This window comes from Cebus imitator, unplaced genomic scaffold (assembly GCF_001604975.1).
Source record: "Cebus imitator isolate Cc_AM_T3 unplaced genomic scaffold, Cebus_imitator-1.0 Scaffold133, whole genome shotgun sequence".
NCBI classification, from domain to species: domain Eukaryota; kingdom Metazoa; phylum Chordata; class Mammalia; order Primates; family Cebidae; genus Cebus; species Cebus imitator.
Window position 1 is genome coordinate 2,137,440 of NW_016107448.1, and position 16,642 is coordinate 2,154,081.

Genomic DNA, 16,642 nt, shown 5'->3' on the forward strand with positions numbered 1-16,642 from the left:
TAACTTTAGGAAATCAGAACTGTAAGGCTAAGACATTTTCCATCTGGTACCTTGGGTTTTATGTGCTTGCAGTGCAGCCTGTATGCTCTGAGTTGCATCTTAGGGTAATTTTATCTAATAAACAAACAAGTATGCCCTGAGTTCCCTCTTAAATGAACACATACGTTTGAAATGAAGAAGTACAATTGTTCGGAATAGTGAAACAAAGACAAGGCATGGACCATTTGGTGACCAGAGGTGGTTCCTACTCTCTAGCCCTGGCTTCATTTATTCACTTATTAAAACCTAAATAAATTCTGGCAGGCATACCTTTCAAGTTCCAGGAAAGATCTTTACCAGACTCTGTATCACATAAATCCACTAGTCATACTTTTCTAAATAAATTACATCTCAAAATAACTAACCAACTGGTGACCAAAGAGCCAATTCAATTACTGACACAAGACTAAAGGTCTCAGACACTCCTAAAATTTTTTTTTCATCTGTTACAGACTGAAAGGAACCACTTTCCAATCATGTTTCCTGTTACATGTCCTTCCAAAGAATCAATAATGGGTGATCTTTAGTCTGAATATGAATGGACCTTGTCTTCCAGAACAGTACCAATATCCACCCAAATTATCCAAATTAGAAATCAAGGAATTTCTCTCTTGACCTGTCCAACACTTCTAATCAATCAAGGAGATATATTTATGCTTCAACTGCAGTCTATGAATCCACCATGTCTTCTTTGTTTCCATTGCTACTGTCTTTTAGTTTGTACTCTCAAAAGCATTGTATGAAATAATCTACTGATTTTCTTTGCTCTCAATCCACCTTAAGCACTGGAATCAATATTTCTATGCAAAACAATTGCATTAATGCCTTCTATGCTTAAGTCCTTTGTGGTTTCCCACTATTTATAGGACATTTGGAATTGCTAGGTTTAGTATAAAAAGATAGATTTTAATTCAGGCTATAATTTATTTGTCAGTTTCTTTCTTCCCACTTTACTTCACATCAATTGTCCACACAGAAGCCCTACTCAGTGCTAGAAGCTAACCTTGGTAATAGATTAACAGAGTCACAATTACCAGTCAAGAGTATAAAATGGGCCAAGTATGGTGGCTCACGTCTGTAATGCCAGCACTTTGGGAGGCCGAGGCAGGCGGAACACAAGGTCAAGAGATCGAGACCATCCTGGCCAACATGGTGAAACCCTGTTTCTACTAAAAAAACAAACAAACAAAAAATAGCTGGGTGTGGTAGCACGTGTCTGTAGTTCCAGTTACCCAGGAGGCTGAAGCAGAAGAATTACTTGAACCCAGGAGGCGGAGGTTGCAGTGAGCCAAGATCACGCTGCTGCACTCCAGCCTGGTGACAGAGCAAGTCTCCGTCTCCAAAAGAAAAAAAAAAAAAAGGTAAAATGATTCGTGATTTAACAGAATAAATATTCAGCATGAGAATCTGATTGTGTGGGCATAGCAAAAGTGGTCTCTTCATTGGTTATCCATTAGCAGTTAATATTCTAATGCTCAGCAGAGACTTTAATCCCTGGGTATTTATTGGATTCCAGGCATGTGTTCCTTGAGGTGCTGCTCTTATAGACTCAGAATTTAGTCCCGCAATTTCAGTTTTCCTGTTTCCAAACTCTTCTGCTACATCTGATCAGAAAAGTGAATGCACTCTGCCCAGGGGTCAATAACTAGTGTGGGAAATGGAAGAAGGAAACAGAATCTTCGGAGAATAGAAGGGACAGGAGGCCACATCAATATGATTGGATTTACCTCTCTCTAAGTCCTTCTCCACCCTGTAGCTAGAGTCATCTTTTAAAAATGGAAACCATAGCATGCTGTACTCTATGTAGAAAACCCTTCAGAGATATTCACAGTTTTTCAAATAAGACCATAACTTCCTTTATGTCCTAGAAGGCCAAGCTTGATTGTGGTATGACTTAGGTCCTACCTAAATCCTCTGCCTATATCCCTACTCTCTCCTCTTACTATGTTCTAGAAATTAGCTTATCCATTTTATTTATTTTTTTTTTTGTTTATTTATACTTTCCTTTGTCTAGAGTGTATATTCCATGAGAATAGAAGTCTTGACAGATTTGTAAACTGCTCAATCCCACAAATGCCAGGCAACTATGAGGCCTTAATTATTCTTTGCCTAGTGAGTAAATGAGTTAACATACTACACATTTCCTACTGCAGGGCCTTTGAACACACTATTCAACTGTAATCATGGCCAACTCACCTTCATTCCTCATGCTTCAGCTCAGTGGTCACCTCCCTAGAGTGGCTTCCTTTGACTAACCACCTTATATGTCTTTTATGGCTATAATCATAATCTCTTTATAATCTTGACCCTTTAATGAATAATTTTTTTATTGTTTGCATCTCCCACTACAAGGTAAAGTCCACAAGGGCAAAAATCTTTTCTCTCCTAGGTATTCACTACAGTATAGTCACAGCAAACATTAATTTGATTAAATTCAACTATATGCATCCAAAAAGAGTTTGAGAAGGGATTCTATTTGCCATTTTACTCAGTTAGCACACAGTCCAGAGACGCTGAGGAACAGGGACCAGGTTCCCTCAATGCTGTCTGTGTACCCCTTCACCCCTCATCATATAGGTATCTAGATACTCCAGAGCAATTTTATGAAATTTTGATATTAAGGAATAACTCACTATTGGACCACATTTCAAGAATAATTTAACACATTTTTCAAGAACTTTTTTTTTTTTAGCTTTACCCTATGCTTTCAGAATTTAATCGACACATAAGACACAACTGCATAAAAAATATTTTTTGAATACAGAAGGACGGTTGGAGTCCTTAGGAAGAACACACAGAAAAGCTCATGTGTAGTTTTACATAAGACTGTAATAAATTATTTGACATATTTAAGATTTTTGTTATATAGCCATTCACAACTAAAATATATTTTTATATAAAATTAAAATTGTGTCATAATTAAACCAATAGGATTTAAGGAGGGTAAAAACATTGAAAACTTTGTTGAGAATTTTTTTTTAAGTGTCATATATGTGGTTTTTTTTTTATTGCATTTTAGGTTTTGGGGTACATGTGAAGAACATGCAAAACTGTTGCATAGGTACACATATGACGGTGTGATTTGCTGCCTTCCTCCCCATCGCCTATATCTGGCATTTTTCCCCATGCTATCTCTCCCCTCCTCCCCATCCCCAGCTGTTCCTCCCCGATTTCCCCCCAACAGACCTTTTTAACTTGATCTTAGTATATGTGAGAGATACTGAGCTTTTGACTAGAGCAATAGAGTATTGCTGCTAAATTAAATTAACCAATATTTGTATAGCATTATTTAGATTATTTAGATTATAGCATTATTTAGATCATACTCAATATTTGATACTTAACCTTGGGAAGGAGATTTGTTGGAAAATCTGAGGCACTGTGGCAATGGTTTTGTCCACGGTCATATACTTAGCAAAGTGGGATATGAGGATTAAATGCAGGCATTGTTATTCACGCTGTGCCTTACATTTGACTCCACCCAGGATATTCTGATGCCATGCTTAACAGCAAGGGATACTGAGTTTTGCTGCACTCTTAAAAAATGGAAATAATTGCTGGACCCAGAGCAATCACTAAAAAGAGAAAAGTGCTTCTTGGTATTTAGAGAGCCAAGTACTTCTTAGTATCAAGGTAACATGGGTTAGGGAGAAAAAATATCTAAAGTCAATGCTTCCCAAACAGGAACATATGCCTTTTAGCAGCTAAGGAGAAAAGATCCTTATTCTCCACGTGGGTATTATGTATGCTGATGTTGTATGTATAACAGTTCCAACCCTCTACTGTAAGGATATAAAAGATCTCAAGAAAGGTCTTTAACTTCAGTCAATTGACTCTAAGAGTAAAATATAAAATGTAAGGATTACCAAATATAATTTCAGTTTCATACCTCTGTTCTATATCTATTGTCAAGCAGAAATTGTTATATTCAAGGAGATTCTCCTGAGTGGCCTGTGTGTGTGCATGTGCGCATGTGTTATGTTGTATATGCCAAATAATTTGGAACCTTGCAGCTGTGGGTATGCAGCAGGTGGGGATGAGGAGACTGTTACATTTGGAGGTCAAGGCAGACCTCCTGCTTCACCCCCTCAGGCTTTGGTGGTAACAGCCAACACAACTACCAGCCAGCTGTCTGCTCCAGGCAGCAAGGTAATTAATTTTTACTATACGGGTATAAAACTATTTTCTGGTGATTATAAAAACATTAACCATGTGGGGGAAAAGGATATTGAAAAAATAAGAAAAAAAATTTTATCAAATAAAATATTACATTTTAGTATATTACAAGATTCAGCACATGACATTTAGCATATTACAAGATTTAGTACATTAACTTGTATATAATTTGTAATACATAATTAGCATGTCTGACCTCTTTGTGCAGAATGATTTTAGAAATCTCTTCTGAGAGAAGCAGTGCATGGTTACTATGAAAACAGGAAAAGGTAAAGGGTGGTAGTAGAACAAAGATGTTTTATAGAAAACAACAAGCAAACAAAAAATTATTTGTCATCGGGTGAGTAAATAGTAGATATATCTTCAAACTACTTGTGTCTTATTGTATTCTTAAGATGAATAAATAAGATGATGAAATATTTCCTTAAAAATACTAAACTAAGGATAGTCAGATCCTCCCACCCCTTGCTGGTAATGTTTCATTACAGATTACTTATTACGATACATAGGACTGGTCACTAAGTTGTAGTTCCTTTCATATACATGAAAAACTGCCATAGTAGGGTTTTTTTTAAAATGCCTAGGTTTGAATCCCGGCTCCAAGGCTTAGTATTATCTGTCTTACCTTTATGAAGTGAAAGAACTTCCCAATGTCTCAGTTTTCTCATTTACAAAAAGACGATAATTATCTGTTTGTCATTCACAAAAAAAATCAGTGATAACTGTCTACCTATTTCATGGGATTTGGGAGATTAATGAAATAATAATCATGTCAAGTGCTTAGAATACAGCTGGGAACAAATGTTCATATCACTCAAAAAGGTGGTATCGATGGTAAGTCCTGAAGAACTGTATGATTAGTTGTCTTTGGGAATTGTGAGAGAGTGACTCAGATGAATTATATTAGAAAGAACACATGATTTCACAGTTAATTTGCATAGTAAATGATAGGTATTATTATTGTCATTACTGACTAGCGATATCTCAGTCAAAACTTGTGATATTTAGACATTAAACTTTTTTTTTTTTTTTGGAACAAGACAACACAGCTATATCCCCATTTTTCTGAAAGAAACTACAAACAAAATAAGACAAAGAGAAATAAGTCCTGGAACCTATAGTAGCAATCTTAGGGAAGCCGGGCCAGAATAACCTTAGGAGAGGGCAGAGGAAGCTGGGCATGGGAGCTGGGGAGGAGTGACATTCAGAGAACTGAGCCTGATCATAGATACTTAGAGACCTACCAATCCTGGTCACTTTCTCTTTTCTCAAACAATGCTCGAGGGGAGAATCACCATTGGAGAACCACCATATTCAATGTGAGGATCATTATCACTGGATCTGCGATCAGTCACATCAAACCTGAAGGAGAATGTTCAGAGCATGACAGTACCAAGCTTTTATTTCATGCCCTTTGAATACGAAAAATACCATTTCATCAGCCAGCATGGAAAGATAATTTGAACAAATTCTTTTTATCTTCTCATTCAGCTCCTTTAGAGACCACCAGGACAAACTGATTAAGAACCAAATATGAAAAACAACCAGATCACTCTACTCTCTGGGATAATTATTCTCAGTATATGAATTATAGACCATAAGGGGCCAGAAAGAGTGTGTTAAATTATTTCAAATTATGAATGTTAGCTTTTAGACAAAAACATATAATTGGAAAGTACATTACAGGTTTACAAAACCCTCATACTTATTCCTGACAATAGTGACTAACAAACTTATTTTAACATTAAGTTTAGAATATGATTTTAATTAAATTCAATACATTCAATTAGGATTATGTAGTATCATGGTATCATGCAGGAACCTAGAGATATGATGATCATGATCATTAAGTCTGAATAAAAAGGTAATAGGATCTTCGTGAGACTAATTGAGGCAATGTATATGAATTTTTTTTTCTGTGTTTTATACAAGGTATATACTTAATAAATGGGAATTGTCTTTACTGTTAATATTAACAAGCTATACTCTCTGCCTGTATCTTCCAGATGTTCACAGTGTATTTTAAATAATAATAAAAATGTCTGGCCTTACAAGTGTAGGAACATAGGAAAAGAGTTTTAATTCAATGCAATTAAAGAATTCTGTTATATGCAAGTGATGTTTTTATTCTATAGAGATAAGAGTAGGTAAAGCTAGGGAATTTATGTTTTCCCCTATAATGTCTGCTAATCAGCTAAGTTACAAAAGCGTCATCATAGAATGTTAGAGAACAGGGCGGCAGACTCTTCAAGGAGAATGCCAGATGTGTCATTCCTGTTTTATTTTAGTCAATTTCAACTGTTTTTATATATCACTAGATAATAGCATGTGTTAATACCTCTAATTTGTAATAGTAAATCTTTGGCTACAGCCTATTTCTAATATAGATGCACTAGCAGGACGATCTGCTTATTTTGAACTCTAAAAAATATTTTCAGTGTGTGGATTTGCTGAATATAATTCAATTTGCACATGAAACTTAATGCCTGGCATTACTCTAGTTCATTGATTATGTGTCAGTTGAACCATGTTTATATTACTTGGTTTATATGAGAAAAAAGATAAAAAATTATAATTTTTCAAATGTGAACAGAGATCTTACCTTTATCTGAGTATATGTTGTAACTGTCAATGGTTAGCAAATGCATAAATTAGTATTCAATATTAGTCTTATTAAGACCCTACATATAGAAAGACTATACAAAATAAATGAAATACAGTTTTTTATCAGATTTATAACCAGTAGTTCACTATATTGGAAGGTGGACTGTATTCAATAATTGTCAATTTTTTAATATAGCAAAATATTCAAAATATCATTAGTATGACATTAGGAGGACATTTTTTAGAAGTTAGTATCTTTTTTGGTAATTGACAGGGATTTGTCTAACTTCAGTTATTAGTGAGGCTGTGAAGAATTTATAGAATGGATTGGTAACTGACTGCTAAGGCTGTCATCAAACTGTACAGGAAAACAATGAAACAGACAAACAAAATGAAAACAACAAAGTCTCAACTGAAAGGTGTATCCCAACTGGTATATGTAAACCTCAAATAATATTTGCCTCTGCTTAGGATTCTGATTTATCTTTAACACAAATTCCTACCTAATCACCTTCATTGAGTGACTCTGCCTGTAATATATTAAGACATGATTCTGGGGTAGGGCATTTTGCATGGGAGTAGTTAGAAGGCGAAATAAAGGTGGAGAGAAAGGAGAGTTGGTGGGGACATATGACCTTAAGAACTCTAACTTTTAATGAGTCCTGCTAAGAACTCTCATGTACGTATTTCAAAATCTGCCATAAAATAAATAAAGTAGTATTTGTTTCATTTCCACAATAGTAAAACTGGGAAATATGTCTCAAAATCATGTACAGCTTACTTGCATACAGAAATATATAATCAATCCAATTAAATTAAATACAAAATTATAACAAACTTGTTTTAATAATGAAAGGTTTAAAAATAACAGTGCTTCTATATGAAGCTTTTTTATAAAGTCCTGATTAATGAGACGTATGGCAAGAAAAATTACTATAATGGTGAATGCTGATTCAGAACCTTAATTTTATTAAGTAGTTTATAGTGAAGGCTGTGACTATTTTTCTATTTATAGTGGCAGCTCTGGTTAATTACCTTGTAATGTATTGTGACATTAATGCACTAGTAAACTACTGGAATTTACACCCCTATTCAGTAATAAAATCTGTAAATTGAAGAATGCACATAAAGCCATCACAGCCATAAAGTATGTGACCAAATGCCATGTATGATCACATTAGATTTAAAGAAATCTCTCAAATTTACTCATTAGTATATAAATTCTGTGGCTACTTTGCAACTGTAGAGAGTACAACATTTTATTCAAGGGTATTTGTAACTTGTTACTATGTTTTCCTTTTGGTTACTAAGAGCACACTGAACATAATTAAAATGAACAGTATCAGAAAAGAAACATACTGTGACTATGGTAAACAAATATAAGAATAACACAAAATACTTTTTTCCTAAAAATATGAGAGTGAAAGTGGAAGAAATCAATGGAATTAAAAGGACGTAGAATGCTGACACATAGATTAAAGTTAAAATGATTCATAGGTGAGGGGGCAGAAGGGGGTTAGAATGAGATTATATATATATATATATATATATATATATATATATATATATAATTTTCAAAATAGAGTTTTAAAACACAGTTTCAAAGTCATCAACAATTACTTCATTGTCTCAAACACTCAAAGCGCCATCACTATTTTAAAAAGAAAGTATCAAGTAATCCAAGATATTTCATATGACAAAATAATAAAACGGCAAAGTATCTGAAGCAGTCTTCTGTGTTACTGTTGGACTGAGTTTGTATTTTCTATAGAAAAGTTTCCTCTGCTAATATATATAACTATGTTAATATATTTTAAATGTTTTTGTTTCATATTGCTAGATTGATGCATAACAGAAAATTAAGTATGATTTTCCTATAAGAATATAGCCAAGCCCACAAACTACAAAAGGAATTAATATATAAAGCAATACTTCCTGAATCATTAACATGTATGTAGACTGGTGAAACTGCTTCAGGAAGAGAAAGAAAAAGATAGAGAATCATGGGTCAATGGAGTACGGGAACACCGAGAGATGTTGCTTATACTTTTAATATGTATGAAATTACAGTAGAAAAACAGATAATGAAAAGGTAAGATGGTTCGTTTATAGGCAATTCAAAGAATGCTGACATATAATCTCACAAAAATTATTGGAGATAGAATTTCAATTATTTAAAGAACCTAATTTGTCATATTATATATATTCAAATAAAATCCCATAACATACAAGAGAAACTCGCTGTCCTCCTCCTCTCTCTCCCATGTCCCTTGTCAACAGATGAACAGATAGATATGGAGATATGTGTACAGCTTGCATGTATAATTTGCGTATATATAATACAAACATCAACAATAGTGTATAGAATGCTTTTAAATTATAAATGAAGATGAGGGGTTATAGTTGAAAGGAAATATTTTATAGTTCTAAACTAATGATTTTATTATACCAACTCTATCCCATTTCCAATATTTGTCTTAAAATATAAGATAGTCTTAGGAAAAATGAATAAGAACTTTTGTACTGTTATTTTGGATATTTGCACAAACCTCTTTATTTGTCTAATTAATTTTATTTTTATTTTGAAAATTGCAGGGCAGGGTCACATGAGTTAGAGATTATAACTGCAATTGCATTGAACAATTAATCACAGAACAATTTAGGAGAGTCTCTGATCTGTGTATTCAGAGAAATTTGTATCATTCCTCCTGAACTGATTAAGAAGTAGAATGTATCAGGACAATTTTAAGGTGGAGAGCACAGTATGAGGTAGATATCAAGCAGAAATGACTGCTGGATTATGGTTGATATGGCTGGGATCTGTGTCCTTGTCCAAATCTCCTGTCAAGTTGTGATCGCTAATGTTGGAGGTGGAGCCTAGTGGGAGGTGACTGCATCATGGAGCCAGATTTCTTATGAATGTTTTAGCCTCATCCCCCTTCATACTGTAGTGAGTGAATTCTCCTGAAACCTGGTTATTTAAAAGTGTGGCATCTCCACGCTCATTCTCTCTTGCTCCTGCTCCAACCATGTGACATGCTCACTCCCTCTTCACCTTCTGCCATGATTGTATGTTTCTGGAGGCCTACCCAGAAGCTGAGCAGTTGCCAGCATCATGCTCCTTGTACAGACTGCAGGACCAGGAGCCAATTAAACCTTTTTTCTTTATAAATTACCCAGATTTGGTATTTCTGTATAGCAATGTGAGAACAGACTAATACAACAGTAATTCATTCTTTTCCTGTTCAGTATCTTCACTATGAAGGTGATGCCACTTTAAAGCCAGGTTTTTAGTAAGGCCTGCCACTTACCATCTCTTCGGGTCTGATATATGTCAAATATTTTCTAGGAACTTGATATGTATTATTTCACTTAATCATCCTAATAAACCTGCTGGGATGGCATTATTATCCATGTTCTACAGATGGCAGACAGACACGGCCCAAGGTCATGCAAGTCTGTAGGTTTCCAAAGCCCATTTTCCTTCCATATGCCACAGAAGTGAATCCGAAAGTACACAGCAATAGCCACATTTAATCTAGGGCTTACCATATGCTAGACTCTATTTTATATTACCCCAATCCTCATAAAAACACTGGGAAATTCTTATTTCTGATCTTCTAGATAGTAGTAGAAGACATTACAGATAAGACAAGGTCTAGAACATTGAACTTTAACTTTATTGGCTTCTATTTTATTTATTTATTATAATAGAGACAGGGTTGTTATCCATGCTGGAATGAAGTATGTTCACAGCTTATATGGCCTCAAATTCCTGGGCTCAAGCAGTCTTCCCATCTCATCCTCCCAAGGAGCAAGTACTACACACATGCACCACCATGACTGGCTATTTTTATTTTCTCTAGACATAGATACTATGATGCATGAGCTAGTCTAGAACTCCTGGTCTCAAGCAACCCTCATGCCTTGGCTGCCCAAAGGGCTGTGCCACAGGATCTTTGGGGTATCACTTCACTAGTCAGAGAACTTTGTGGCTGGCTGCACATTCTGCCAAAGTATTGCTCAAGCCCGCTGGGCTCACTCTGCACACTGGGCCCAGCAGACTGTGCTTGGTTCATGCCACCAGCCCAAATCCCACATCTGAGAAGAGCCAGCCAGATGTAGCACAGCAAGCAGTGTGTGAGCAAACAAGTGTGAGGTCTGTTGAATGTACACAGCTGCATTTACCCGCTGCTGTGGTGGGTTGGGCAGATCTAGGTGCTGGCGCAGGTGCCAGCTCCATGAGAGGCTGTGGCTGAACCAGATGTACCTCACATAGCTTCTTCTGTGGGCACCTGCAATTGGATGAGTGGAATGCAGTGGTGCCTGGAAGGTTGGAGATGCCAGGAATTGCAGAATTCAAAAGTAGGTGTCATAACCCTGGCCTGGAAAACCCTAGGTCTGGCCTCCTTGAAGGGCCTCATCTCTTCTCTCCTTCTTGTCACCCACAACATGGGAAGTGGTGGGGCATGTTTCAGCCCTGTTTGTGTTATAGCTCTTTTAGTCCCACTGTCCAGAGGGTCCCAAGTTCTTGTTCCACAACCAGGAAGAATGAGGTATGCAGACAACTGGAGGGTGAGTGATATGGTTTGGCTGTGTCCTTACCAAAATCTCATCTTGAACTGTAGCTCCCATAATTCTCATGTGTTGTGGGAGGGACACAGTGGGAGATAATTGAATCATGGAGGGCAGTTTTCCCCATAATGTTCTGGTAGTAGTGAATAAGTCTCCCGAAATCTGATGATTTTATCAGGGGTTTCCCTTTTTGCTTGGTTCTCTCATTCTTTCTCCTCTGACGCCATATAAGATGTGCCTTTTGGCTTCCACCATGCTTGTGAGGTCTCCCCAGCTATGTGCAACTGTGAGTCCATTAAACTGCCTTTCCTTTTAAATTACAAAGTCTTGGTCTTGGGTATGTCTTTATTAGTGGTGTGAGAATGGACTAGTACAGTTTGGTACTGGTAGAGTGGGGTGCTGCTGTAGATACTGAAAATGTGAAAACAACTTTGGAACTGGGTAACAGGCAGAGGTTGGAACAATTTGGAGGGCTCAAAAGGAGACAGAAAAATGTGGGAAAGTGTTGAACTTCCTAGAGACTTGTTGAATGACTTTGACCAAAATGCTGATAACAATATGGACAATGAAATCCATGATGAGATGGTCGCAGATGGAGATGAGGAACTTGTCGGGAACTGCAGTGAAAGTGACTCTTACTATGTTTTAGCAAAGAGACTGGTGGCATTTTGCCCCTGTGCTAGAGATTTGTGGAACTCTGAACTTAAGGGAGATGATTTAGGGTATCTTCACAGAATAAATTTCTAAGCAGCAAAACATTCATGATGTGACTTGGGTGCTGCTAAAAGCATTAAGTTTTAAAAAGAAAACAGCATAAAAGTTCAGAAAGTTTTTGCCTGACAATGCAATAGAAAAGAAAAACCCATTTTCTTAGAAGAAATTCAATCCTGTTGCAGAAATCTGCTAAAGTAATGAGGAGCCAAATGTTAATCACCATGACAATGGGGAAAACGTCTTCAGGGTATGTTAGACACCTTCATAGCAGGCCTTCCCATTACAGAAGTGGAGGCCTAAAGGAAAAAAAAAAAAGGGTTTCATGGGCCTGCCCCAGGTTCCTGCTGCTCTGTACAGCCTAGGGACTTGGTGCCCTATGCACCAGCTGCTCTAGCCATGGCTAAAGGAGACTCAGGTACAGCTCAGGCTGTGGCTTCAGAGGGTGCAAGCTCCAAGCCTTAGCACCTTCAATGTGGTGTTGAACCCGTGGGTGCACAGAAGTCAAAAATTGAGGTTTGCGAACCTCTGCCTAGATTTCAGAGGATGTATGGAAATGTCTGGATGTTCAGGCAGAAGTTTGCTGCAGAGGCAGAGACCTTATGGAGCACATCTGCTAGGAAGTGTGGAAGGGAAATGTGGGGTTGAAGTTTCCACACAGAGTCCCCATTGGGGTACTGCCTAGTGGAGCTATGAGAATAGGGTTACTGTCTTCCAGACCACAAAACGGTAGATCCACTGACAGTCTGCACCGTTCACCAGGGAAAACTGCAGACACTTAGTGCCAGCTTATGAAGGGCTATGCCATGCAAAGTCACAGGTATGGAGCTGCCCAAAACCATGGGAACCCACCGCTTGCATCAGTGTGACCAGGATGTGAGACATGGAGTCAAAGGAGGTCATTTTGTAATTTAAACATTTAATGACTACCCTTTTGAATTTCAGACTTGCATTGGGGGCTGTAGACCCTTCATTTTGGCCAAGTTCTCCCTTTGGAATGGCTGTATTTATCTAATGCCTATCCCCCAATTGTATCTAGTGAGTAACGAAGTTGCTTTTGATTTTACAGGCTCATAGGCAGAAGAGATTTGTCTTGTCTCAAATAAAACTTTGGACCACGGACTTTTGAGTTAATGCTAAAGTGAGGGGGATAGGCATTAAATAAATACTTGTCTCAAATGAAACTTTGGACCATGGACTTTTGATTTAATGCTAAAATTAGTTAAGACTTTGGGGAACTGTTGGAAAGGCATGATTGGTTTTGAAACATGAGGACATGAGATATGGGAGGCGCCAGGGCTGGAATGATATGGTTTGGCTGTGTCCCCACCCAAATATCACCTTGCATTGTACCTCTCATAATTCTCATGTGTTATGGGAGGGACCGAGTGGGAAATAATAGAATCATGGGGGCGGTTTCCTCCTCTATACTGCTCTTGTGGTAGTGAACAAGTCTCATGAGATCTGATGATTTATAAGGAGTTTCCCTTTTTGCTTGGCTCGTTCATTCTCTCTTGTCTGCCACCATGTAAGAATGTGCCTTTAACCTTCTGCCATGATTATGAGGCCATGAGGCCTCCCCAGCCACGTGGAACTGTGAATCATTAAATCTCCTTTCCTTTATAAATTACCCAGTCTCAGTTATGTCTTTATTTGCAGAGTGAGAACAAACTAACACAGTGAGGAGGGTGGAGAGGAGCTTCACTGAGGAACAGAATGGCTCTCAAGAGACCCAAAGTGGGTAGCTTCTCTCCATAGGCATGTCATCCTTATGAGTGTTCAGCTCTCAGTGGAGAGGAGACTGGAAGTGGATAGTTCCCTTCTGCAGGCAGGTCATCCCAATGTCTGTTCAAGTACAGCTGAGTCTGGGTCTGGGGTTCTTATCCACACAGGAGTGTGGAAGCACATGCCAACTGGTCCATGGGCAGCCATAGGAGTGCTTGAAAAAAGCACCATAAGTTCTCACTCCAGGACACAGACTATACCCAGAACTGGTAGCCTAGCCCCCAGGATTTAGACCATCCCTGCCTTGAGAGTGGGGTTTAAACCGGTGACCTGACCCTTTCAGCCCAGGAATCTGCCTTCATCATGCCATCCATGTTGCCCAGGCTATTCATGACTGGGGGCATCTGTAGGCCTGTGCCAAGCTACCCTCAGCCCCCCAAACCTGGGCTTCCCTCCCTGAGCTTGTCACTGCTCAAAGTTTCAGAGGGGGCCAAGGCGGTGGAGGAGGGCTGGTATGTCAGCACCACCCCAAGCACATGCACACTCAGTCAGGTTGCAACAGTACCCACACCCAGCTTCAACTTTGCTCTGAAATTGGAGTGAGTACCAGGAGCAGGGAAAGGCCAGGGAGCAGGGTCAGGCACTTCCAAGCTTGGAGTGGCAGCGGGGTCTTCCTGGGCCCCTGAGAGCTCAGGGATGGCTGGGTCTGGAGCTGCCACTAGGAAGTTAAAGCTGCACCCAGTGGTGCAGGGTTCCTGCCCCTTTAACTCGGTAGGGGGCACCTGTTCCCAGCCCATATCAGCTCTGCAGAGCATGCAGCCCCAGTTGCACCTCCCCTGCTGCAGCAGGCATCCCCTCAGTGGCTGCTTCAGACAGGTCACCACCACCATCAGTTGGAACTACAAGTGTGAGCCACTGTACCTGGCCATTTATTGGCTTCAAAATCCCTTTATCAGTCACTTTTGTCTTGTTGATTTTACATTTATTTTACTTTTTATATGACTACCTATGGTAATTTATAAATTGTTCTAATTCCTCTTCTTTTATTCATGGTCCTTTGAAGTGTGGCTCCTCAATCAAGTGATATAATCTATTTATGCTCTATTAAATTGAGTTTGCTTTGTGACTTGCTTTGGCTAATGGGACATCAAGGAACATGACAGCAACCTACTGAATGATGAGAGAGGCATGTGGCCATCACCCCAGAGACATCAAGGCAATTTTCAAAAATGTGAGTGAGTCACTTCCTTTGCAAAACCAACCAGCCTGTTAACTATAAAACATTCAGCCCCAGCTAAGTCAGTAGACATCAACCAACTCTCAAAACTAGAATAAACATTGCTTGTTTTAAGTCACTAAGTTTTGAAGTAGATCATTATACTGTCTTATCCATGGCCTTAAAGTAGTACTCTCTCAAATCATATTGGGATCATGTATGAAGAACTGAATTCTATTGAAGTCACTAATTTGCATAAGTAGGACTCTATCTTTCAAGTTTGGTAGGAACATTCTACCAAGAATTAATGTGTCTAAGGCAATGCATTGATTTATAATTCCCATCTATTTCTCATGATGAGCAATTATGTCATAAGCATCTATCTCAGTCCATTTGTGCTGCTATAACAAAATACCTGAGACGGCATAATTTATAAAGAATGGAAATTTATTTTCTTGCAGTTCTGGAGGCTGAGAAGCCCATGATTAGGGACTAGAAGATTTGGTGTCTGATGAGGGCTGCTCTCTGTTTTCAAGATGGTGCCTCCTGCTGCGTCCTCACAGTAGAGAAGGCATAAGAGCAAAAAAGAACCTATCTACTTTCCTCTAGCCCTTTTATAAGGCCATTAATCCATTCATTACGGCATTGCCCTCATGGCCTAATCACCTCCTAAAGGTCTACCTTTTAATACTAATACAGTTGCACTGAGGATTAACTTTCAGTATGAATTTTGGCAGGGATACAAACATTCAAACCATAGCAGAATCCAAGAAGCTAATCAATATAGAAACCACAGAGGCATTTCTGCCCCTTTCCCTGTATCTATTCATTCAAATGTCACGTCTCTTCAAAATATTTATCAGATCCTCACATTGCCAGGGACACTCTCCTAATTTCCCCATCATCTTTTATCTGAACTGCTGAAAAGCCCCCTTCTGCCAGTCTCTTCTCCAATCAGCTCATCACCTACACTAACACCAGAAATATGTTTTTCATATCTAGAACTGATAGTGTTATGATGTAACGTCCAACTGACATGGGGAAAAATAATTTAAAATATTTCCTGTTTTTATCTGGGATAAAACAGACTCTTTGGTATGAGATACAGAATCCACCACAGTCTGCCTTGCTACCTTCTCGAGTCTTCCCCTCTAGAACCGCTCCCCTTTCGCTGTGCATCCAGCACACTTCCTTAAAAATCCTTCACATAGTTATGTTTTGTCTCATTTTTCTTCCTCTTCATGGGATTCGTGTATCATTTCTCCTCCCTTTTTCTCTAATAAAGCACAGATGCATCCTTTAGGATCTAGGCTGTTACCTTCACTGTCAGTGTCTTAGAAATCATTGAATGAGTTTCCATGAACTGCAAAGCACAGACCAATGACTTGGGGAAAAATAACAAGTGTGCCACTCTGTGCCCTCAAGGAGCATACAGATAAGGGAAAGGAACATGCGTGCTACAAAATAAAACCCAATGTCTTAAGTGTCTAATAACTGAGGCAAGCACAGGGGGCATTTGGAAAACTGACATGTGCACATAGGTCCACCCTATCACAGAGTCAGGGAAAACTTAATAGGGAAACTAACGTAAAGCAG

General features: G+C 38.4%; 1 protein-coding gene across 29 annotated transcripts in view; it reads right to left on the minus strand.

Moving 5' to 3' along the window:
• The window catches only part of ADGRL3 (adhesion G protein-coupled receptor L3), a 559,234-nt gene that overhangs the window by 237,957 nt on the left and 304,635 nt on the right, over nt 1-16,642 (minus strand). The window lies entirely within an intron of this gene.